General features: G+C 45.2%; 1 protein-coding gene and 1 long non-coding RNA gene across 4 annotated transcripts in view; one reads left to right on the top strand and one right to left on the bottom strand.

Annotated features, from left to right (window-relative positions):
* LOC309363030 overlaps positions 1-1,718 on the top strand; it is a 111,725-nt gene extending 110,007 nt beyond the window's left edge. Inside the window, exon 3 of the long non-coding RNA XR_014165173.1 lies at positions 1,709-1,718. This is a non-coding gene — a long non-coding RNA (uncharacterized lncRNA). The remainder of the gene's footprint in view (positions 1-1,708) is intronic.
* RAB11FIP4 (RAB11 family interacting protein 4) overlaps positions 1-26,598 on the bottom strand; it is a 188,228-nt gene that overhangs the window by 63,509 nt on the left and 98,121 nt on the right. The window lies entirely within an intron of this gene.

Below are 26,598 nucleotides of genomic sequence, written 5' to 3'. Positions count from 1 at the left end.
TCCATGATCCCAGTACTCTTAGCTAACCTGCTAAACACAGGCCTCAGAATTTGCAAATATGTGCAGGGAGGAAATGAGAAGTAGCAAATGCTAAGAGGTATCAAGGTGACCGAGATAGTCTGGCAGATGGGCAAAAGCAAGCATATCCTACCTAAGGTTGGGTACACAAGCAAGCCTGGGGGACAGGGGACAGACCCAGCTGTTAAGTTATCTAAGCCAAATGACATGAAGGCCACAGTATAACCTGAACTCATATTGGCAAAGTGTCTCGCATGCATCTGCCATAAACAGTGTTGTTATGAATAAGGAATGTGTACAGAGGAGGGCAACCAAGATGATCAAGGGTTTGGAAACCAAGCCTTATGAGGAACGGTCGAAGGAGCAGAACATGTTTAGCCTGGAAAAGAGGAGAGATGATTGCAACATACTGCTTTTTTTGTTGTTGTTAGATCGTTTATTAATTTTCCAATAAAAACATCCAACTGACATTCAAATCATAATCCAATAAAAATAAAAAACTAAAATAAAAAAATCCAATTGTCTTCCAAATTTAGTTCAGGCCGTGGGAAGCCGCAAATTAGAGCAACATACCTAAACAGCATCTTAAAAAGTAGAGGCATCACCTTGCCAACAAAGGTCTGTATATTAAAAGCTATGGTTTTCCCAGTAGTGATGTATGGAAGTGAAAGCTGGACCATAAAGAAGGCTGATCGCCGAAGAATTGATACTTTTGAATTATGGTGCTGGAGGAGACTCTTGAGAGTCCCATGGACTGCAAGAAGATCAAACCTATCCATTCTTAAGGAAATCAGCCCTGAGTGCTCACTGGAAGGACAGATCCTGAAGCTGAGGCTCCAATACTTTGGCCACCTCATGAGAAGAGATGACTCCCTGGAAAAGACCCTGATGCTGGGAAAGATGGAGGGCACAAGGAGAAGGGGACGCAGAGGACGAGATGGTTGGATAGTGTCTTTGAAACTACCAGCATGAGTTTGACCAAACTGCAGGAGGCAGTGGAAGACAGAAGTGCCTGGTGTCCTCTGGTCCATGGGGTCACGAAGGAGTTGGACACGACTAAACGACTAAATAACAACAACTGCTAATACTGGAGGAAAGGTGTGGCTTGATTTAATCACGACTGTGGCCATCTTGCAAGATGCTGGAAAAGATGGAGGACTACCTATGGAATACCACCCTGCCAAGCAATGCCCATATACTTTCAGCTGCTAATTTCTGAAGATCAGAGCCCAGTACCAGGGATGGGGGAACAGCACCTAGCAGGCTACTTTCCCCCCAACCCGAGCTTAGGCAGACAACAATTTCACATAAAATTAGCCCAAGCAGGTCCACTTATACACGGAAAGAAAGGTGGCCTTTTATGCTATGTAACCACCCTCTGTTATTTACCCTTTTTTTCTTTTTCTATGGGGGTATATGTGTTTCCAGGTAATCTTGGTCGCAGATCCGCTGTTATGTAAAGTGAAATTAGCCTGGTGCAAATTGGATATGACTCCGCTATGCAGATTGGAAGAGGAGAGTGGGTGTCCTTTGTTTCCTCTACAAAAGGAATTGGCCATCATTCTAGTGCCTGCAGGCTTCTGAGCCCAGAAACTGCTTCTGGCCAGATCTCCGTGGGGCATATTGTGTTGCACAAAACAGGGTGAAGCAGAGGTCAGGCTCGACTTCAAGCCCACACAGCAGAAGCAAGTAGACACACAACACACAAGCTGATCTGGCCATATGGATAGTTGGATAACATGAATTCCTTTACACATGGAACGATGTAAGACCAAGGAGTACATCAGGGCATTGGGGCTGAAACCTCTTTTTCCCTGCGTGGCAAGCTAGCACTTCTACTAGCTGGCTGGCTTTTCTTGCTGCTATGTAATTTTTGCCTGCCTGTTGGTTTTCATTATTATTATTGTTTTAAAAAAGGTGTGATAAGAATTTTAAGGTCTTAGATATATAATAAATGTACCAGCCAAGCACACACATAGATCAGCACAGGAAGACCGACCTGAAACCATTTTTGATTCCCAAATTGAACAAATGTTTTCTCTGCAAGGTCAAAGGAAAATGAAAACGCCTCCCCGTTGTCTTATCCTTCACAAATCTTGTCTTAAGGGTATGTCTGTGTTTGAATAGGGTGAGCCCGTGACCTGGCTCAGGAACTAAGTATTTATTATTACAAAAGACTGGCCAGGCTCCCCAGGGTATACAATCAAGTGTGCATTAACACGTAACCTGTCAGACGAGATAAACAACACACTCAGATTTCTGCTGTAGACTACCTTTTCTGTGATATAGGTATGATGTTTGGAGGGGTGGTCTTGAGCTCCAGGGCAGGGAATTTAAAATGTCTATATAAGGGCAGGTACACCTTTGTTCTGGGTTCCTCCTCCTCTCCTGTGTGTGAGGGGAGCACCCTGTTGCAACAGATCAATAAAGATCAGGCTTACGAGCTGCTTTGCTTCTCAATATTCTCTGGTTGGCCTCTGTTATTTTCTCCTACCAATAGGGAACCTACGTAAGGACTCTATATGGGCTCTTGGATACCCATAAGGGAAATAGAGCAGATTTTGTTTAGAACAAAGGTTAAAGGTTTTTTTATACAGTTGGGGATAGCTTTGGAAGCATTAGGCTCCTAAACTATTCTTTGCTGAAATGAAGTTATGTGGTTTTAGCAGAAATGTTATAAAGGATTATGTAAAAATAGACTGTTAATTGGTGAAAGGAGGGAAAGTAAAGTTAGATTATATCAAGATAAATTATAGGACAAAAACTGGGAAAGATGGAAAGGATTTGCTGAAATGGCTAACCGAACTAGAACACAAAAAAGGGAGGTGTGAGGCGGTCAAGGAAACAAGCAAATGAAAGATAAGTTATGGGAATGCTCGTTGTGTTTTTTAATTGTTTCTATTTTTCTCTTTTTTCTCTTTTTCTTTTTCCTTATTGTGATGTGTTGTTCTGTTTTTGCCTAATTTGGTGTTCTCTCTTTTTTCTTTTTGTAACCCTTAAAACTTTAATAAATATTACTTTTTTAAAAAAATAAAATAAACTATTCTTTGCACACAAGACACACCATATGGGGACTTTCGGTGAGGAAAAATGGCGGGCGCCATGGCAGCGAGCAGCTCCTGAAGCCAGTCAGAGCCAACTGCGCTACCAGACTGGCTCCAGGCTGCTGAGGCTACTGCTGTCAAGTTTCCCAGGGACAGATTTGCAAATCTGGGGACATTCCGGGGACGGAATTAGTCCGGGGACACATTTGCAAATCCGGGGACTGTCCCTGGGAACTGGGGATGTCTAGCAACCCTAATCTAGAAGCAATAGAGATGACCACTTCCTGATCCTGATGATTAATTAGGCAATGGGCTTCCTTTACTTGTAAGTAGTGATCTCCAGTGTAGAAGCAGGCAGACAAGGAGGGAGGAAGAAGCAAGCAAGCACTACCCTTTGGAGACATTTTTTTCCAGGCTGAAACAATCAGTGGCCTAATTACGTAGGTGGTGTTATCACTGGAGAAAGCAAAAAGGGGCAGGGGAAGAAATAGAGGAAACAGAGGGCGGGTGGGAGAGAGAGAGAGAGAGAGAGAGAGAGAGAGAGAGAGAGAGAGAGAGAGAGAGAGAGAGAGAGAGACCTACATATTCATCAGACTAGTTCCAATTGGAGTTAGCTAAGGGCAGGGAGTTATTTAGCAGGCATGAGTGTGCTCACTGAGGCGTGGAGGCCAAGGAAAAGAAAGAGAGCTTGCCGGATCAAATAATCCCTCTTGGAACGTATTTTGAAAAGCTAAAGCCAAGGGTGTCTGGTGGATAAAGTTGAAGCCAACATGGCCAACTGTCAGGGAAGAGCCAATGGAGATAAGCACAGGGAAATTCAGGGAGAATGAAAGGAAGTACTTCACATAGTGCAGGAGTCAGCAAACCTTTTCAGCAGGTGGCCAGTCCACTGTTCCTCAGACCTTGTGGAGGGCCGGACTATATTTGGAAAAAAGAGAAGAACAACGAATTCCTATGCCCCACAAATAACCCAGAGATGCATTTTAAATAAAAGCACACATTCTACTCATGTACTCATGGCTTTCTATCTGCTATACTGCTGCATTCCGATATTGTACATTATTTGATGCTTTTGTGGTCTATCTATATCTATCTATCATCTATCTATCTATCTATCTATCTATCTATCTATCTATCTACTCTCTATTTATTGTTGTAAAAGGTAAAGGTAAAGGAGCCCTGGATGGTTAAGTCCAGTCAAAGGCGCCTATGGGGTTGAAGAACTCATCTTGCTTTCAGGCCGAGGGAATCGGCGTTTGTCCACAGACAGCTTTCCGGGTCATGTGACCAGCATGACTAAACCGCTTCTGGCTTAATGGAACACTGTGACGGAAACCAGAGCTCATGGAAATGCCGTTTACCTTCCTGCCGCAGTGATACCTATTTATCTGCTTGCACTGGTGTGCTTTGGAACTGCTAGGTTGGCAGGAGCTGGAAAAGAGCAATGGGTGCTCACTCCAACATGCAGATTTGAACTGCCAACCTTACGATCGGCAAGCCCAAGAGGCTCAGTGGTTTAGACAACAGTGCCACCTGCATTATTTTATATATACAGTGGTACCTCGGGTTACAGATGCTTCAGGTTACAGATTCTGCTAACCCAGAAATAGTACCTCGGGTTAAGAACTTTGCTTCAGGATGAGAATAGAAATCATGCGGCGGCAGTGGGGGGCCCCATTAGCTAAAGTGGTGCTTCAGGTTAAGAACAGTTTCAGGTTAAAAATGGACCTCTGGAACGAATTAAGTTCTTAAGCCAAGGTACCACTGTATATAAATTGATGTAACCACAGTGGACCAGATCCTCTCTCCCCACCCCATGGACCAATGAAAATAGGGATGTCTTAAAGAATAGCGGGACATTTCAGGACCAAATAACAAACCAGGACCACTTCTGTAAAACTGGGACCGTCCCTGCAAAATAGGGACACTTGGAGGGTCTGAAATTTATGTCTGCCTGACACGTGTGTGTCTGTGTGTGTGTGTACACACACACAAACACATGCCTGAAAATACAAATGTTCAGGAGAGGCAGCTCTCCACACGGAAATTGAATGATAAATTATTTCTGCATTGTTGGCCCAGTAATAGACAGTACCTAAGGTGGAAGCAAGATGTGGCATGCAGAATCCACATCACTCACCTGGATAATGTTAATATATGTTAAAACATTCCTTTCTGAAGCAGAGGAATGTGACGGAATGGGCTGATGTAAGCCCAAGGGGGAATCAAATCTTCAATTTCTTCACTTTTAGAAGCAGTTTAATAAGCAAGTGCCTATTTGGGTGGAAGCAGCACAAAATGTGCCCCTTTTTCAGTTTGGTTTTTTTTTTTAAGGAACCAAGAATCTTTTCCAAAAATGTTTGAAAGCGCCACAACAGGCGGTGCAATTATCCCTCCCTAATGGAGAAGTGTTGAATTGGGTGATTTTCAGAGACAAAGATGACATTTCAAATGCTAAGTCCCCTGTGGCTTTTTACCAGAAATCAAATGCCATTTCTAACTTGGATATTTTTAAATATTAGGGCCCTCCTTTTATTCACCTGCCATTAAATTAACTTTTTAAAAAGGATTCTCAAGAAACGTACATACAGTGGTGCACTTAGGTCAATTTTAGACTGGACTTAGAGGTCTTATTCACCCCCTTTTAGATTGCAATGGGTATTCCTTCACGTATAGCAAAATGCCATGAAGCGTGGGGAACTTCCTGCTCCTTATTAATGTGGCCGTGGGCATCAGCTCCTAAGTCTCGTCCTGATGGTACCTCTGTGTGCATATATTTGTCTTGTTCAGAGGCTGAGCAGTTCCTTGTTCAGCCAGACAACCCAGCATTGGAACATTCATGCACCTTTTTTAAAAAAATATTTTGAAAAAAGAAACGGTGAGTGAGCAGATACTTGGCAAAGACCAGCTAGTCTACCTCATGAAGCACAAACACATTTATCAGTCCATCACATCTATACCTTGGCCTTGTTTCAAGGATCTCAGAGTTACGTTTGAGCCTCACAACCTCCCTGTGAGGCAGTTTCTGCTGAAAGATTGTGAGGTAGATCCAGATATTGGTTATATACACTGCTATTTTTTACTAGAAAAAGAGGTCCCAAATCTCACCATGAACCCCTCCTTTGTTCTCTTAGAATGGCAATGGCGCCCACCTGAGGGGTGCCAGAACTGAGTTCTGGCTGACAAAAAGCCCTGGTTATATACTAAATCTGAAGGCAGGGTTTGTCTGTAATTTTATTTATTGCATAGTGGCTTGTTTGCTTTAGAAATAATAATTATTGTTGCGGTTTTTAAGATAATCCCTGCCCCCTGCTGAACAGATCATCAGTATCAACATCCTCTCTCCAGCCAAGAGGATGTTACCAGAAAACTGGCCATTGTGTGTTTGTGTCATCCCCGTCCCGCCCCAAGATGTCAAAACAATAAAATAAATATTCTAATGGGTTATCCATCAATTATGAAAAATGAAAAGTCCTGGTGTTTGAGAAGAGATTCTCCCCAAGTAAATGGGTACTAGACCAGGGGTCAGCAAACTTTTTCAACAGGGGGCTGGTCCACTGTCCCTCAGACCTTGTGGGGGGCCGAACTATATTTTGAAGGAAACAAAATGAATGAATTCCTATGCCCCACAAATAACCCAGAGATGCATATTTAATAAAAGCACACATTCTACTCATGTAAAAACACCAGGCAGGCCCCACAAATAACCCAGAGATGCATTTTAAATAAAAGGGCACATTCTACTCATGTAAAAACACGCTGATTCCCGGACCATCCGCGGGCCGGATTGAGAAGGCGATTGGGCCAGATCCGGCCCCTGGACCTTAGTTTGCCTACCCATGATATAGTTCTTGCACAGGCACACATCTCCATACAAAAACCTTCATTTAAGTAGGGTTGCCATACATCCGGAATTTCCCGGACCAACCCGGAATACAGTGTCCGGGCAGAAATCGTGTACACATCTGGGAAAATCAAGAACTTTCTATTCGGATTTTCACTTTTTGAAATATGGCACCCCTACCTTTAAGTGTTACTTGGGACTCATCAGCATGCCACAAGACATTCTGTTTCGCATCACAAATCTCCTCCAAACCATCTGCAAGAAGCTATTTTAGCCTAGTAAGGCTGACTCAAAAAAAGCTGTTCTTCTTTGTTGCTTTACCGTTATGTTGCATTTTTGTTCTGTCATTCCATTCCAGAACTCACTGTCTGTCAGAAAGCTATCTAACTGCTGAACCACAGTCCCCAATTCCTTATGGTGATTGATGTAGAAAAAAATCTGCTCCTAAATTTTAGTTGAATGAACTTTTGCCAAAACCAGATGTTTGCAGGTGGAAAGTTCTGCTTCAGTTATTGGTGGCACCTGATAGATGGATAGTGTGGTTCAAGACAACACCAGATGAAGTTTACTGAAGGGTGCACACACTCAAGCGAATACTCTTTGAACATACCGTATTTTTCGTCCCATAGGACGCACCTAGTTTTTTGGGGGGGAAATAAAGGAATTTCCCCCCTTTATTTCCTCCCCAAAACCAGGTCAGGGAAACCGAACCAGGTCGAGGAACAGTGGGATGGCGACGCCGCGCCTCCCTGCTGTCCCCCAAGCTTGTGGGGCTGGCTGATGTCTGCCCGGCGGCGGGGTGCTCTGCTTAAGGGTGTTCTGTGCGCCGGGCGGCAGGCTGCTATCCGCAGCGTGGGGAGCCCTGCGGGGAACTCCTGCAGGGCTCCCCACGCTGCGGATGTCTGCCCGGCACGAGGGGCGCTCTGCTTCAGGGCGCCCCTCGCGCTGGGCGGCAGGCTGCTATCCGCAGCCTAGACAGCCCTGCGGGAACTCCCGCGGGGCTGCCTAGGCTGCGGATGTGTTCCCATAGCGCCGGGTGCTCTGCTTTCAGCGCGCCCAGCACTCCGGGAAGCAAGCTGCTATCTGCAGCCTAGACAGCCCTGCGGGAACTCCCGCAGGGCTGCCTAGGCTGCGGATGTCTTCCTGAAGCCTGGAGAGCGACCCCTCTCGCTCTCCAGGCTTCAGCGAATGCCTGCATTCGCCCCATAGGACGCACCCAGATCTCCCCTTCATTTTTGGAGATGAAAAAGTGCATCCTATAGGGCGAAAAAGACGGTACATCCATAATCCTTTTGCACTCACAAGCAAGATAACCAGGTCAATGAATGGATTGTTTCTCCACTGTTTTCATGCATGTTGGTTGGAGGTGTACAGGTTCTCAGTCAAAGCAGTGGTTGTGAATACAGCAAGTTAGGCAATTCATCTGGAATACAGGGATGTGAATCAGTGGACAAGGGAGAGAAACTTTCAGAATGCATGTCCTTTAGGAACAGAGATTTGTGGTCCTCTCCAGCATATTTATTCTTCTAAAATACAATGGTACCTCGGGTTAAGAACTTCATTTGTTCCGGAGGTCCGTTCTTAACCTGAAACTGTTCTTAACCTGAGACACCACTTTAGCTAATGGGGCCTCCCGCTGCTGCCGTGCAGCCACCACGCGATTTCTGTTCTCATTCTGAAGCAAAGTTCTTAACCCGAGGTACTATTTCTAGGTTAGCAGAGTCTGTAACCTGAAGCATCTGTAACCTGAAGCGTCTGTAACCCGAGGTACCACTGTAAAGCTGAACCATAGCAGTCTCCCATCTAGGTCTCTGACTGCATCAGGAACAACTGGTATAACTAGGTGCCATGGCTCTGTTATAAGAAAAAAAACTGCTCCTTTTCCCGTATGGGGTATCCAAGAACCCGTATAGAGTCCTTAAGTGGGTTCCCTATCAGTAGGAGAAAATAACAGAGGCCAACTAGAGAATAATGAGAAGCAAAGCAGCTAGTAAGCCTGATCTTTATTAAACTGTTGCAACAGGGTCCTCACTTACCACACGCAAGAGGGTAGAGGAACCCACAACAATGGTGTGCACACCCTTATATAGACTTTTGAAATTGCCCACCCTGTAGATCACCCCCAAAACATCCTACATACATCACAGAAAGAGGCGGTCTACAGCAGAAATCCTGTCTGCCAGGATACCTGATAATGGTCACTGATTGAATTACCTGGACAGCCCGGCCATTCTTTTGTGATGGTAAATACTTTAATTCCTGAATCCAGGTCACAGGCTCACCCTATTCACATGCACATACACCCTTAAGACAGGTAAGCAAAAGACAATGGAGAGGCTCTCCCATTTGCTGCCTCCTTGCAGAGAAATATTTCAGGTGGGGGGGTGGAGGGGTGGGGAAGCCACCATAGCCTGACAGGGCGATTTAAACTCTCAGATCTTACTTCTTCTCCCAGCTAGTGATATAAAAGCATCCGGATGAATGAGAACTCCATGGACACAATAGATTTTGTTAAGCTACTGGTAAATGGCAAGCCACCTTGATCTCTTTGCGCATCTGAAGCCATTTACAATGCCACCGCTGATGTCTCCGCACACAATGGATTTTCAATTTCGGATTAAGCTCGGGTGCCTTGCAAATAGTGTGAGCAAACCAACAATAGTGGATTATGGTTTTACTGACAGGGAAAACCGAATGGCATACAGAGGAGAAAATATATGAGGGCACTGCAGCCCCACCACAAAAGGGGGGAAAGCCCCCCCCCACTTTAAGCCAACTGCATAGCATGGGAACATATAACCGTGTTTCCCACTGGAATAAACATTACCTGTTTCTGCAATGGATACTGCATCCCATTTGTGCATCATGTATGTCTGTTTATGAGTCTAATCCTATATAAGTCTACTCAGATGCAAGTCCTGATGAGATCAGTGGAGTTTACTCCTAATAAGTGGGTACAGGATTGAAAGCTAAACGAGTTTTATTTTTTAATCTATTCCATGGACAGGCAAACTAAGACCCGGGGGCTGGCTCTGGCCCAATCGCCTTCTAAATCCGGCCCACGGCCATTCTGGGAAGCAGCATGTTTTTGCATGAGTAGAATGTGTCCTTTTATTTAAACTGCATCTCTGGGTTATTTGTGGGGCCTGCCTGGTGTTTTTACAAGAGTAGAATGTGCTTTTATTTAAAATGCATCTCTGGGTTATTTGTGGGGCATAGGAATTCATTCATTTTTCTTCTTCTTCAAAATATAGTCTGGGCCCCCACAAGGTCTGAGGGACAGTAGACCGGGCCCCTGCTGAAAAAGTTTGCTGACCCCTGATCTATTCTCAGATTATTTATTTCTTAAGATTCCTTGCATGCTCATGCAGGAGTTTGGGTCACCTTGAATCAGTGGCAGAGCTTCATGTTCCCCACCGGGATCGTGGTGCCAGGGGCAGTGCGCTTTCCCTACCCCCTCTTCCTCTGCCAGTGCCTTGAGTGTCTGATCCAGCACATCTGATCCACCTGCCGCACAGCAACTGGGCTGCTCCCTACTCCAACAACCTCCTAGGGGTGCAGGTGGCGCTGTGGTCTAAACCACTGAGCCTCTTGGGCTTGCCGATCAGAAGGTCAGCGGTTCGAATCCCCACGACAGGGTGAGCTCCTGTTGCTCTGTTGCAGCTCCTGCCAACCTAGCAGTTCGAAAGCACTCCAGTGCAAGTAGGTAAATAGGTACCATTGTGGCAGGAAGGTAAACGGCGTTTCCGTGTGCTCTGGTTTCTGTCACAGTGTCCCGTTGCACCAGAAGTGGTTTAGTCATGCTGGCTACATGACCCAGAAAGCTGTCTGTGGACAAACACCGGCTCCCTCGGCCTGAAAGCGAGATGAGCACTGCAATCCCATAATCACCTTTACTGGACTTAACTGTCCAGGGGTCCTTTACCTTTATCTTTTCACTGCCTCATCGTCCTCATGGGGCGCACATGGATCTGACAGGAGGATGTTGTGAACAACTCAACACAACATGGCACCTTTTTCCTTCTACTGTTCCTTCTCATGCTTCTGTTTTCCTACTAAAGCACGGTCTAGGGAGCCTCCAGGCAGAGCTCTACATTCTCATATATTTTTATTCCTTCTCACGCCCTATTTTAAGGTCATGTCTTATGGGTAAATTTGCATGTGTGCTTCGATACCCGTGTTATAATTATGTTGTTGTTTAGTCGTGTCCGACTCTTTGTGACCCCATGGACCAGAGCACGCCAGGCACTCCTGTCTTCCACTGCCTCCCACAGTTTGGTCAAACTCATGCTGGTAGCTTCGAGAACACTATCCAACCATCTCGTCCTCTGTCGTCCCCTTCTCCTTGTGCCCTCAATCTTTCCCAGCATCAGGGTCTTTTCCAGGGAGTCTTCTCTTCTCATGAGGTGGCCAAAGTATTGGAGCCTCAGCTTCAGGATCTGTCCTTCCAGTGAGCACTCAGGGCTGATTTCCTTCAGAATGGAGAGGTTTTACCACATATTTATTTATACCCTGCTTTTTCCCCTGATGGGACTCAAGGCTAGTGTCACAAAGGGATTAAGAGCAGTGGTGGAGCATTCCCTGGTGGTGCCCGGGACGTGGGTCCCTAGCTGTTGTTGGACTACAATTCCCATCATCCCTGACCACTGGTCCTGCTAGCTGGGGTCAATGGGAGTTGTAGTCCAAAAACAGCTAAGGACCCACATTTGAGAAACACTGCTCTAACCACTAAACCACACTGGTTCCGTATGTTCCTCACGTGGATCTGTAAAACCAGGCTATTTGTTGGTCTGTTTGTAGTGGCTTGGCAAAAAATGCTGGACAATCCATGTGATAAACCCCTATTGCACATAGCAGGTTTTCCTTCATTGGAGTAGCCTACATAATGGCTTTGAATACGCCCCCCCCCTTTAAGCCACTCTGCCTTTCTTGAATCAGGACTCAGATGAAGAAGATGATGAAGCAGCCCTTATTCCACACATGGGTTAATGAAAGAAGTACACGGCGAAAGTGCCAGCAAAAATTAGCATGATGGTGTTCCTCAGCGAGAAGATTACATGAACCCGCCAGCTGGCTGGTGACTAGGTGCCAATTTTGCTTTATTCGGAAACTGGTTTCTTAATAAGGAAACGAGCAACATGGCAATTTTGCAATGCTTGGAGCCGGAGGGAAACAATGTCTTGTTGACACCTTGAAATATAGATGTTGTTTTTGCCTAGCAGGATTGTGCATGTTTTAGTGCTGAATACTCAGCGGGAAACATTTCACACAGCTGATGTGAGGATCAGATTCAAGTGTCCTTTCGCAAGCGGCTGCAAAATCTGCAGGGTTTTCAAGGAGCTGTGGATACAGAAGGCTCTGTTGTGGAATAGGCAGGAATGCAACAGAAAGACTGTAGCCATATGGAATTGAGCGAGCCTCACTTTAACCAATGGCTAGCAGGAACAAAACACGACCTGGCTGTTGTCTTGTGCAGAACGATGGAACCTGGTGCTCTCTGGACGTTGGACCACAACTCCCATCCTACCTGACCATTGGCCACGCTAGCTTAGGGCTGGTGGGAGTTGGTGGAGTTCAACAACATCTGGAGGGCTTCACGGAAGAGTGGAGACCCTTTTCGGACCATCTGAAGAACAGTTATAGTCATGTGAAAGCGAGAGCAGGGTTCAAATTATGAGCAGTGGAACGAAAACAATGCTAAGTGAAATAGAGGATAATTGTATGAGATAAAAGTAGTCGTACCTTGGTTCCTTAATGCCTTGGCTCCTGTACAAATCAGCTCCTGAATGATCAAAACCCGGAAGTGAGTGTTCCGGTTTTTGAATGATTTTCGGAAGCTGAACGTCCGGCGTGGCCAGCCAATTGGAAGCCGCGTTTTGGTTTCTGAACGTTTTGGAAGTTGAACAGACTTCCGGAACGGGTTCCATTCGACTTCCAAGGTATGACTGTATGTTATATAAGGCAGTAGTATAATTCACACATATTTCAAGGTTTTGCATAAATCTATTTTAATAAACTATTCTGGATCCCCCCCCCCCCCAGCAAGGTCTAATGGCATGGGAACTGGGAAAGACAGGAACTGCAGAGGCAAGTGAATGGTAGGGGCAAAAGATCCTGGAAAATGTAGCTAGAGGAATGGGAAGAAGAAGGCTCAGATGCAACCATGCGACTCGCCCTGCAGTTCCCGCCCCCCCCCCCAGCAGACATTTTCAAACTTTTTCTAAACCATTGCTAGCGCTGGAAATGTATTTTTGAATCTCAGCTAGAAAGGAAAGATTCTCATTCTGCCACTATCTGAAAGCAGAGTTTACACAGTCATAAAAAAGGTAAAGGTAAAGGACCCCTGGGTGGTTAAGTCCAGTCAAAGGCAACTCTGGGGTTGCGGCGCTCATCTCGCTTTCAGGCTGAGGGAGCCAATGTTTGTCCACAGACAGCTTTCTGGGTCATGTGGCCAGCAGGACTAAACCGCTTCTGGTGCAATGGAACACCGTGACGGAAACCAGAGTGCATGGAAATGCCATTTACCTTCCCACTGCTGCAGTACCTATTTATCTACTTGCACTGGCATGCTTTCGAACTGCTAGGTTGGCAGGAGCTGGGACAGAGCAACGGGAGCTCACCCCATCACGGGGATTCGAACTGCCGACCTTCTGATCGGCATCCCAAGAGGTTCAATGGTTTAGACCACAGCGCTACCCACATTCCCTTATACAGTCATACCAGCAGGTTGGAGTGCATCTAGCTCTCTTTTATAAAGCCATCACAGAGATAGGATATATAGGCAAACCAAGCTGCCACTACGCTGGGTGCAATCTTCCCATAAGGTCTCTATGTCAAAAGCGGAATTCAGCTGCCTCAGAGAGCATAATCATTGGGGGTCAAGGACAGAGGCGGATTTTGGGGGGGGTGACCGGTTCAACCACACTGGGTGCCGAGCTGAGAGGGTGCTGCAGGGGGCGCTGCATCAATGACTTAGAACAGAAGGCGAGAGGCGCCCCCTGACCCCCAAATTTTGGCCTCACACAGGGCGCTGCTGAAATTTGAAAGCCCAAAGTCTGCCACTATCAAGGATGCTACATTGGCCCACGATGATCTATGGAAGACTTCTGCCCGCCTCGTGCTTGAAATAGCTAGTAGGGAGTTTGTCACCTCTGGCAGCTAGCAACGCAGAGAGTCCCAACTGTACAGTCGTAAATTACCCAAGGATCAATAAGGTCACATCTGTGTAAGTGTGATTAGAATATAGCTCTGTCTCAGCTGGACAGCAGAGATGGTTGGGAATATTTATATCTCATAGAATAGGCCACTGGGATTCTTTCCTGTTTCCTCATTTGCAAGTCTCTGATGAAGCCATTGATTTCAGTGTCAGGGACCTAGCAGACAAGCAGGGATCCTCCCTGTTTGTTGTCCAGAGGTTGGATGCTAGATAAGGTTAATCGCATAACATATCTTGAATCTATGAGGGGTGAAATGAATGCGAATATAACAGGTAAAATCAAGGGGGGGCGGGGGTTTGGGGAGAGTGGTTCAGGACAGACTGAAGGAAGTAAGAGAGGGCAAGAGTAGAAGGATGATGCCGAGCAGTTTGCGATAAAGTAATCTTGGCTCCTGAGTCGCAGACAGAACATCCAGTTCCTTCTGAACCTGAGTTGACACTGAAGATAAAGTGCTCTCAGCCAATCAGAGCGCCAGGATGAGAACCAATCACAGTGTTCCTCTCCTGAATGATTAGTTGCTTCTGGAATTTTTTTCTATCTAATTCCTTCCATGCTGTAATGGTTATAAGGGGTTGCTCGTGCGTAAGTTGCCGCCACTCCTGGCTAGGTAGCCTGGTTAAACCTTTCCTGGCTGGACAGCCCTTCACTTTGTGGCTGTTCAGTCGCTAGCAGAATCCGTCAGTGGGCGTTTCTTGAACTTCTTCCAGCAAAGAAGTTCTTTGACGCACAGTCTACGCCTACTTTCCCTGCGCGGAAGTCTTCTGCGCAGGGTGGGTGTGGGTAGCGGAGGACCTGTGCTCTCCCCACTGGTCTCCAGCGAAGAGTCCTGGAGCCCTCTCTCCAATTCCCCCATCCGCCCCCCTTTATCCCTGGTGTTACGCTGAATTCCTTCCCCAGCTGCTGAGTCCCCTCTCTCCCTGCTTGGCCCTTCTCTGGCATTGCTTGGGGGCCCTGCCTCCACTCCTGTCTCCGATGTCAGTTCCCTGGCACATGCCTTTGACAACGGATGAATGGTTGAGACCTCTGCTGACATTATCCTGGCTCTGTGGGAGTAAGCACCTTATCATAAAGCTAATGCAGAAAATACTGATTTCATATTGACTTACTTTGCAGAAGTATATGGAGGGAATACTGGGACTGCTGCATGGAAAGTGTTCTATGAATAGTCTAAAGTACTACATAAATGCCAAGGATTTTTAGTGCTATTATTATAGGTACGCGTTAAAAACAAGTATAATTTTATAAAAGTATAAAAATAACTGATGTAACGCAAGGTGGGGTTTTGTTTCCAAGCAGAGAGGGCAAGATCGGTATTGCTAAGCAATGATGAGCACAGAGCCTACTATCTCATGAGTAGGAATGGAGGAGAATTTTGATTCAGTATGTATTTAAAGCCAAATTTATCAGACATGCACTTTCCAAAGCAATGGGCAAAGTGAAACACAGCAATCCTTCAAAATTCAACATATATCCGAATTTTGCGATGCAGTTCTCCATTCAAACTTGGTTACAAAAATGCATATATTAATAGGTGTCCATAAAAATGAATGTATTAGTGAAAAGAACACGGAAATGCATTATATTAGGGAAAGGTGTTTGCCAAAATGTGTGCGTTAGTCAAAACTGCATATGAAAGTGTGTCTATTGGGAGAAATTCACATTTAAATGTTGCTGAATTTTCATGGGAATTAAAAAAAGAATTGCTGCAAAATATGAAGAACTAAGTTTAAGTCTGGGGAATGGAGAAACTGAGAGAACCAGAACTGACAGAGACTTCCATCCCAACCCATGGAGACAAGGCTTCCAGGGGGCAGATTTTGAAAACCATGAAGAGCCAAAACATAAGAGGCATAGTAACCTCTAAGCTCTTCTATGCCCAGCTCCTATTCATTTCAGTGGGGCTCAGGCACAGCAGGATAAGTTCCAGCTGGATCACACCCCATATTAAATAGTTGAGAAGCGTGTGCTACAGACACCACAATATCATGTCAGCAATGTCTAGGCAACACAATGACCATGTACATACACAATAGACAATCTTTATAGAATTCCTTCAAACCATAACAAGTCCAAAATGAAATCTTTAGTCTCAAAGTCTCTGAAAATCTTTAAATGAAGCGAGGTACCAGACTTTGTACGATGAAAGACAAGCTGTGAAGCTTTGTGTATTCAGCAAATATGATGTCCAACACTGAACAGTGATTCCAGATGTTGACTACTGTTTCGTAGAATTCTTCGTAAGTGTGGTGGGAGGATATAAAATTGCTTCACAAACCCATCTTATTTCGAATGAATGTATGTAAATGAAAATATCAAATGCTGTGGAACAGTGCTCATGTAATAATGTAGTCAGAAGGTTTCACTTTCTCTTTCTATCTCTCTTCCTTCTGGCATGGTGTTCTGTATATAGTGTTAAAGTTTAGACTTATTACAAGTTATTGTAAGTTTAAGTTAAGTCTGCTGCAACTGGATTTCTTACGGACAGTGCCAGTCCTGAATGTATGGGATTTGTGTCCCCATTATGCTCATTTGCCTTCAGTAGCAGTAAAGCTCTGCTGGATGAAATACAATTGCCTCTGGTCTATTTTTTGGGAATCCTGCAACGTGTTTAAGTTGTTACTCTGCTAACTATATGTTGGAGTTCTACTCTGGATTAATACTGAGTAGAATTCCGTCTTGAGGACACATTTTCCAGTGGGACGATCGTTAAGAAAACAGAACAAACAGGGTTAGGCTGGAATGGTTTATGATGGCTGGGAGCGGGGATGCCACAAGTAAGGTAACGGTAAAGGGACCCCTGACCATTAGGTCCAGTCGTGACCGACTCTGGGGTTGCGGCGCTCATCTCGCTTTATTGACTGAGGGAGCCGGCGTACAGCTTCCGGGTCATGTGGCCAGCATGACTAAGCCACTTCTGGTGAACCAGAGCAGCGCACGGAAATGCCGTTTACCTTCCCACCGGAGCGGTACCTATTTATCTACTTGCACTTTGAGGTGCTTTCGAACTGCTAGGTTGGCAGGAGCAGGGACTGAGCAATGGGAGCTCACCCCGTCGTGGGGATTTGAACTGCCAACCTTCTGATTGGTAAGTCCTAGGCTCTGTGGTTTAACCCACAGCGCCACCTGCGTCCCTATGCCGCAAGTAGCTGTCCACAATTTCAAAGATGCATACTGATAATGTGTCCCTGTTTGACTCTCAGTGCTGTTGCCTTTTTTTTTTGGAGTTGATGGCTACTTAGAGCTTTCCATTAGAGACAGCTTGGATCCTGGCCATAGATGAAGTCAAAAGAGTTGGAGAGGAATCACAGCATTGCAGAATGTCACTGGCTCCTTCAAAGGAAGGTAAACAGATAGCTTTGGTTGGTACTTTGGAACCGTGCGAACACGGCCTTGACTTCCTACATGGTCGAAAGACCAGATTTATAATAAATATTGCCTTCCAAATGCAGGTATCTAAATGTAATCAGTATTTGCTGGAGCTTTAGCACCTGGAGGTGGAATCTGGAGCTTGTATAGTCAGAGAGTAAGCCATGTATTATCCCTGAGACAAAGCGACACATCCGACTTGGAAATGCTCTTCTCGTTGCAGTTGCCCCTTGTGGGCTGGCAAAAAGCATATTGGCTTTTTAAAGGTCAGACGTAGAAAGAGTGGACAGGTGTGGTACCCGATGACAAAGAACCAGTGCAGGCAATTGCTCACGTCCCGGAGGGGCATTAACTTTTGCTGTAGCAGGAAAAACCTTTCATTTCAGGAGGAGCCGAACAAGCAACAAATCACAAATGACTCAAAGGGGTCCAGATGTCACAGAGAAGGCTTGGCGCAAACGCTTAGCGAACCACGTTTACCATGAAGTGGCTGGGAGGGATCAGAACAACCGGCAAATTTTCTAAGCCTAGAGCAAGTGCTGGGAACATTATTCTGCCGGGAGTCACATTATCTCTGAGATCATCTGCTGAGGGCCATATGTGGGCAGGGCCAGAGTCAAAAGGGGGTGGAGCTTGCAGCATTAAAGAGTTGCATAAGAGGCACTCTCTCTCCCTCTGCCACCTGATCTTTCTTTCTTTCTTTCTTTCTTTCTTTCTTTCTTTCTTTCTTTCTTTCTTTCTTTCTTTCTTTCTTTCTTTCTCACAGAGGGCATGGAAGGGGAAGTGATTTCCTGAGGCATGTTCTGGGGGTGCAAAAGCCATCTGGGGGGGCACATAATACAAAGCTGAGAGCTACATTTTATTTCATTTCACTATTAATTTGTATACCGCTGTTCTGGGAAACCAGCATGGTGTAGTGGTTAAGAGCGGTAGACTCGTAATCTGGTGAACCGGGTTCGCGTCTCCGCTCCTCCACATGCAACTGCTGGGTGACCTTGGGCCAGTCACACTTCTCTGAAGTCTCTCAGCTCCACTCACCTCACAGAGTGTTTGTTGTGGGGGAGGAAGGGAAAGGAGAATGTTAGCTGCTTTGAGACTCCTTAGGGTAGTGATAAAGCGGGGTATCAAATCTAAATTCTTCTTCTTCTTCTATAAACAAGGCGGTTTACAAGCTGAAGAAACAACAAAATAGACCGATACAAAAAAGTCACAATAACTTTAAAATAAACAACTTATGTCAAATAAAACAATATTCAATAATCTGTTGGAATGTAATAGCAAACGGTAAAATTAAATACCAGCAAATAATAATTAAACAGTTTACGCTTATCAGTTACAATGAAGAATGACTAAACTATAATAAATAAAAACAACGGCATGTCACAATGTGTAAAATACCACAAAACATACAAAACCATGTAAAAGGATCAAACTGAGAAATAAGGACTCACAACTCAAAAAAATATATTTTTAAGAAAAATATCCCTGAACTCCTCTCTTCACAGCTGCTTCTGCTATTCTCAAAGTCATGGTCTGGGAAAAGCTCCTAGGGCTCAAGGGTGGGGCAAGGCAGGTGGGAAAAAGCCATTGCCAAAAGAACAGCAAAGAGGCTGCTGCTCACCACTGACCTAAGTGCTTACATTTTAGGAACCAAAGACCCAAGGAAAATTACATGGAGATAGCAAAGAGCAGCAGCAAATTAGGACGCGTGACTTAATGTGTGATTTCTTGAAGAAGTAAATTCATATGGGCCGGACTCAGTGCAAAGTTCCCAGTAGCAAGATGCCCACGCAAGGACTTCTGCTAGCATAATGGGGGTTTCTCCTTTCTTCACCCCCTATGCCCCCTAAATTGGCTTGTGGGGTGTGATGAAGAGGCCCCCAAACAGTGCACAGGGAGGAGGAGAGGAGTGATTGTTCCACCAGGCAAGAATAAATGCTTTACTGGATGAACCATCACCTTAGTGCTACACTGAACTCCAACCTACCTATTTATTTCACAACATTTAGATGCTTGTCGGAAAAACCTCTAAGCACTTTTGCATAAAACAATTCTTCACATGGCCGTGCACACATAAATCTGTCTAAAACAAAAGGGAATCATGACAGCTTAGATGACTCTGCCAGTAGACAGAGAATACCTATGCAAGCTTAAATCCCCCTGGCCGCAACAAAACCTTCAGCACGCATACTGATGCTCTCAATGCTGTCCTTATTTTGTACTTTGCCCTTCAGCTCGAAGGCCAACTGCTGGCTCCACTGGGAAAACTATTCAAGACTAAAGAAGGTCTGCATTGCAGATACAAATACAAAAATATGAAACCAGAATCCTAACACCAACCCAGAACAACCCAACGGTGTGGAGTCACCCAAACTGTACAGGAACAAGTGACTCTGGATTCCCTAAACTACACCTACAGTAGACACAAGTTTTGGGAATCGCTAGTGGTTCAGTCATACTGGGTGCAGAGCTCCAGGGGCAATGTAGAAGGAACTGCAGCCATGGTGTAGAATGGAAGGCAAAGAGGAGGAGGCGCACCAAATTTTGACATTGCACAAGGAGCCGCGGAAATTTGAGACCCCAAGGTCTGCCACTGCCCATTAGGAATTAATTTCTTAAAAAGGGGAAATGCAGCAGGGTCTAGAATCCAGTTCTTTTGATCCAGACACACGTCCAGCAAAGTTCAAGGGGTTGGCCACTGCTTCCCAGCGGTGAGAGAAACAACATCATTTGGGTGCTGAGAAACACGTTTTCACAAATTACTCCTAGTGCAGTGGTACCTCAGGTTACAGACGCTTCAGGTTACAGACTCCACTAACCCAGAAATAGTGCCTCGGGTTAAGAACTTTGCTTCAGGATGCGAACAGAAATTGTGCGGCGGCGGGAGGCCCCATTAGCTAAAGTGGTACCTCAGGTTAAGAACAGTTTCAGGTTAAGAACGGACCTCCAGAACAAGGTCTTAACCCAAGGTACCACTGTATTACAAGGCTGCGCCCACCAGAATCACCACATTTTTCTGTGTATAAGACAAGGGTTTTTTTATTCTAAAGAAATGCTAAAATTGGGGGTCATCTAATACATGGATAATGCAGATTGTGGGACGGGTGATTGGTGGCTGTCGCGAGCAGGAGTTTGTCAGCCTCGTTTGGGTGGGTGATTGGTGGCTGCAGCAAGGTCTGCTGGCGATTGGCTTCTGCGGCAATTGGGCGGGCGATTGGTGGCTGCTGGCGTTGAACGGTCAGACAATTGGTGGCTTTGTTGATGCAGGCGATTGGCAGCGGTGGATAGGGGGGCAAGCAATTGTTGGCAATCCCCCCAAAAAAGCTCAATAACTCTGGGCAACACCCCCCCCCAAGAAAGGTTAACAACTCTGGGCAATTTCCCCACATTTCCTCAATTTGGAGTCCCCAAAAATAGGGGTCGTCTTATACACGGGGGCATGTTATACACAGAAAAATACGGTAAAACAGATCTAAAGGTGAACAGATTTACAGCTGTAGAAATCCCTACATCAAACAAAACCATATGCAAGAGGCAGGAGTCGATCTTGGTTTAGGACCTTTTTAGACTACCACAAAGAGGCTTGCAACAAAATGTTGCAGTATAGGCTGCCATTGTTCAGGACTCCAGTCCCTCCATTTCAGTGGTGTGTGGTCAGTGGACTAGGGCGCCTCCTTTCCAAAACCCAGGGAGCTTCTGCTATTCCAAACACAGCTATTATTCCTTACTTGCGTCTACACTGGAGTGTGCAAGTTTCATGCAAATCCTCACCCTCTTTTTTGTCAAGGATAATGGTTTAATTTCCTGAAATGGGAATGTTTACTTTTTAACATGGTTCCCCCCCACATGGTTTGACAGAACTCTCATGTGATTGGCTGACTGGGAGTCAAACGAGAGAGGCATTCCATTCTGTTGTGACTGTTATTCAAGCAACTGTCATTTTTAACTGTTTCCTGCTTCTCTGTGTATGTGAGGGAGAATGGCTGCTGAGATAGGAGTCTCAGGATACTGCTGTGTGATCTGATCTGAAGGAAAATAGACAGAAGAAGATCCCTGAACTTTAATTGGGAAAAAGCTGTGCAGGAGCTCTCTGTAAGGAACAAAGTGAATAAGCATGAGTAAATATATTCTTCTCAGTTATAAGTTTATGAAAGTGAAGTTCTTTTGAACATAGTGAGTCTGGACACTGCATATCATCAAAATGCGTGTATATATATGTTTGTGTGTGTCAGTGCCAGATTTACAGTACGTATAAACTAAACAAGCTATAGCTTAGGCCCCCACTCTCTTGCCCCCCCCCCAAAAAAAATTTAAAGGGAAAAAACCTGGAAGTACATTTCCAAAATATAAGATAAAAAAGAAATAAAATAAAACCTACCTACAGCAACAGTATTTTGTGTTCTGTAGGCTCCTATGATGTAAGTAATGGGCCCCGTCTGCTAGCCTGCTCCCTAAAATATCACCGGTTTGCTCATTTCTATATATAGGGTGCCTACATTCTGCATGTGCAAATGGCTTTAGATACCTATTAGGTCCATAAATTACCATGTAGCATATATTCAAGACAAAAAACAGCAACAATTTGTTGTTGACAAAGGACAGCTGGACATATAAAGGGCCCCATTACCTTCAGTAGCTTAGGGCCTCATCAAACCTAAACCCAGCCCTGGTGTGTGTACACACAGACATCATTTTTATGGGGTGCACGTGATACATCTCCCCTTGTTTTTCTGGCAGCGTGCAAGCAGCCACCCTCACAGCCTGGACACTGGAAACAGAGGGCAACGATATGCTATCAAATTGGATAAGGAGGCGAAGGGACTCTCCGGGAACGAGGCGAAATCTTGAGGAGGCCAACAAGCTCCACAGGCGAGTTTGGAACAGCCTCCAATATGGATGCAGCACACAGGCAAGCGGGCCTAGAGGAAATTGGCTGCTTTCCCCAAATCGTTTACTTTCAATAAGGCTGCTCCTGGGCGAGCGGCTTCAGGAATACTGAAGAAGCCAGCAGGCAGTTGGGCTCCATATCATCTTGCAGCGAGTTTTGCTAATGGTCGGCTGAAAACAAAAGCCCATTTTCTCCACCGTTTCGCTGCACGGCAGGCCAAGACGATGAGCACAAGCAGCTCAGCTTAAATCAGATGGTTGGGGGGGGGTTCTTTTTCATTTTTAAAAATGCTTTTCTAAAAAAACCCAGCCCCAAAGCTGTGCCCAACTCAGCAGATTGATCACTTTCTTCACTGCATGCGGAAACCCTCTTGCTCACCACAGTACTCGTTTTCTTTTAATTAAAACAGCAGTGCCAAGTAATCAGCTGGGTCTGTCAATGGGACCCGACACTGCTGAATGTATGGCATTAAGTGAAAATAAAAGCCGCTGAATGATCCTTTCCTTCTCTCCCCCCTGCCCCTGACACCCTCCCTCTCCAGCAGCTGCAGCTAGATTAGCAAACGCAACCCTGAGACGGCGATAGGGAAGAAAAGGCTGGGAACTGCCACAGAAATTGGCATCTCAATGCAGAGGACGCGGGCATGACTGGAATCCTGATCAGCTGGAACTGAAGGAGGAATGCCAACCAAAGAAATAAGATGATGAGGATGGAGAAATGACGAACAGGGAAGAAGAAATAAGAAAGTCTCCGCAGATGCTATGGACCATCTCCTTGGCTGCGGATTTTAAGCAGAGATGCTCATCCATGCAGGGTTAGGAGTTGAACTGATGCTTGACCTTCAGGTCAACTCCAGGAATGTAGGACTTGGGTTGTGTTCACACATGCAAAAATATTTGGGTTGCGGTGGAACTCCTGTTATTTGCAAATGTTTTTAGAAATGTAAAAACAACAAAACATGGGTTGTATCCAGCTAAGTTCTACTGAGAGTAAAGTAAAGGTAAAGGGACCCCTGACCATTAGGTCCAGTCATGGCTAACTCTGGGGTTGCGGCGCTCATCTTGCTTTATTGGCCGAGGGAGCCGGTGTACAGCTTCTGGGTCATGTGGCCAGCATGACTAAGCTGCTTCTGGCAAACCAGAGCAGCACATGGAAATGCTGTTTACCTTCCCGCTGGAGCAGTACCTATTTATCTACTTGTACTTTGACGTGCTTTCGAACTGCTAGGTTGGCAGGAGCAGGGACTGAGCAATGGGAGCTCACCCCGTTGCGGGGATTCGAACCGCCAACCTTCTGATTTGCAAGTCTTAGGCTCTGTGGTTTAACCCACAGTGCCACCAGTGTCCCTCTACTTAAATCAGTTAGTCGTGCCCATTAACTTTAAAAGGTCTACTCTGAGTAGGACTAGCCTTGGCTACAAGCCCATCTCCACTTTTTCAATGAGCTTCTTTGGTGCTCTTGGCAAAACGATTAATGTTTTCATTTGCATTGTCCTCACTTGCCCTTGCTCTAAATTGACCTCACATCTTCGGTGACAATTAAGTAGCCAAATCTGAATGGCTGCATAGCAATAAGGAAATGACAATGCACAATGGCTGAATGGATAGGTGTCACAACCCACTGTCAAAAATGTACAAGATGCTGTTAGAATGGTATACCAAGGATGAACAAGTTAAATTAGAAATGGTACAATGGGCAAGGGATTTTGGATATAATATACAGTGGTACCTTGGGTTAAGAACTTAATTCGTTCTGGAGGTCTGTTCTTAACCTGAAACTGTTCTTAACCTGAGGTACCACTTTAGCTAATGGGGCCTCCTGCTGCTGCTGCCACACAATTTCTCTTCTCATCCTGAAGCAAAGTTCTTAACCCGAGGTACTATTTCTGGGTTAGCAGAGTCCGTAACCTGAAGCATCTGTAACCCAAGGTACCACTGTACAACTGTCTGCATGGGAGAAGTTATGGAAAGAGGATCTGAAATTTACAGCATGTAGTACATTGAAAGAGAATCACACCCTTGTGCAAATTAATTGAAACAAAGCATGTTTTCTATCTTACTCGTAATCCTGTACAACACTCAAAACAAACACGAAAAGTCTGTTGATCATTATGGGGTCGGAAGCCTGCAGCCAACAGATGGAATGATGCGCTCGCCACAATATATTGAGGTTCTACGAAAGAGAGTTATTCCAGAGCTGGGAAAGAGGAATCATGACAGTACAGGGATATTGCAGCAGGACCTAGCCCCCTGTCACACATCGAAAGTGGTAAAGAAATTCATGACAGAGCAGCAAATACAGGTACTTGATTGGCCAGGGAATTCCCCGGACGTAAATCCCATTGAGAATTTGTGGGCTATATGCAAAAGTCGCTTCCATGCTGTAGACTGTATGACTCTGGAGAAGCTCATTCAGGCTCTGATTCAAGTGTGGTACAGGGAATCCAAAAATCAACAGTGACTGTTCGAAACTCGTAGACTCCACACCAAACTGTGTTCAAATGCTGCTTAAAAATAGTGGAGGTCATATCCGTTACTAATGTGGATATGTGAGTTTTGTACATGTATATGTGAGTTTTGTACAATAAACGACATTGTTTGTTTCAATTAATTTGCACAAGGGTGTATATGAAGTTGATGTATAGATGGAATTTAACTTCCAGCAAATTAGCGAAAATGTATAAGACTTAACTCAAATATGTGCTGGAAGTGTAAAGAAAAAGAGGGCACCTTTTACCATATGCAGTGGACCTGTAAAAAATGATCTCTTTCTACTTCTCTGGTGAGTTGTAACCATCACCTGCTCTGTCCAGGGTCCTTATCAGACTTCATTTGCCTGTTGTGATCCTGCATCGCCTGTCTTGATACATCGCCCAGGTCTAACATGTGTACGCAAATGCATGAAGGGGGTGCCAAACTAGATCTTTGATGCAAGAGAAATAAAATCTAGTTTCACTCCTGGTGAATTGCCCTCTATTCTGAAGCAAGCGGCTGGGCCAGAGCTCAAGGGCAGAGCATACCAAGGCTCCAGGTTCAATCTTTGGCTTCTGCAGGTTCTACTACCTACAACTTCCTCTCAACGGGCCATCTCCAGCGTGCAATTCTCTTTCTCCAACATTGTCTCCATGGAAGATAGTAACAAACTCCAAAGGAAAATTCAGATGACTATGTTTAAAAATGTGTAGGGAGCGTTTGTGAAGATGAATGGTCAACCAGGAAGGGTGAACTGATCACCCTTTTCTCACCCCTGGGCTGCTCTTCCACCTTCCATGATGACACCATCTGATTCTGATTCTAATATTCTCCTAGCCCCTTCTTCACATTCTGCAGGGTTACCGTAGAGACAGCATCATCGCTATTCTGTTGCCCACTTCTTACCGGACGTCGTTCAGTAAGCAGTGAGAGACGTGCTCTCAGATTAGATAATTGTGATTCTTGTGTCAGCATTGCTATCAATATGGCAGGCAGGAAATTGTGCCAGCTAGATGTTCACCTGTTCTGCTTCATTGTCCCATGAAGCAGAGAAGACTGGTGAGAAGTTAAGGATTTATAGCTGGGGAATGGATGAAATCTTTGGACAACTTAGAGACGGTAACATACATGCAAGTGGATGCTGTGAGAGACAGCAAGAAAAAAGGGAGAAAGGCAGATTCGCTTAAAAAGCCACCCCAGTTAGTCAAGATCCCAGTACCCCCCACGGGGCTTAGATAAGCCATGACTAAGGCCCATTCAATGGCCTTCAGTGGGACTTAGCATTGACTATATTTTTCACTAGATGTGCCGATAAAGTCAGAGGCTCCTTCAAAATCACATATTTATTTTTGGTACTATTGTCCATCTACATTGCATTTTGTAGAACAATGCACATTGCACTTGTCCACAGCAGCTTACGAACCAAGAGTTTCTAGGGAACAAAAACGCAAAACATCAGTTTGGGAGGAAAAACAGTAGATAAATAAGTAAATATCCATAAATGATCCACCTTGATCCAGAACCAAAAGCAATTTGGTTAGATTCTGCTCTTGTGTGTGAGCCTGAAATAGCAATTGTTCTTTAGATGAGTGATGATCTTTGTTGCTGTTGTAACTCCTATCTCACTGAATTATAGAAACAGGTGAGCTTAACAGGTGTAAGATTTAGCCAGTGCCTATATCTTTAGCCATGGGACGTGGGTGGTGCTGTGGGTTAAACCAAAGAGCCTAGGACTTGCCGATCAGAAGGT

Source organism: Podarcis melisellensis (assembly GCF_964234715.1).
Source record: "Podarcis melisellensis genome assembly, chromosome: 2".
NCBI classification, from domain to species: domain Eukaryota; kingdom Metazoa; phylum Chordata; class Lepidosauria; order Squamata; family Lacertidae; genus Podarcis; species Podarcis melisellensis.
The sequence above is the reverse complement of the archived record's forward strand: the minus strand, read 5'-3'. Positions and strand labels throughout refer to the sequence as shown.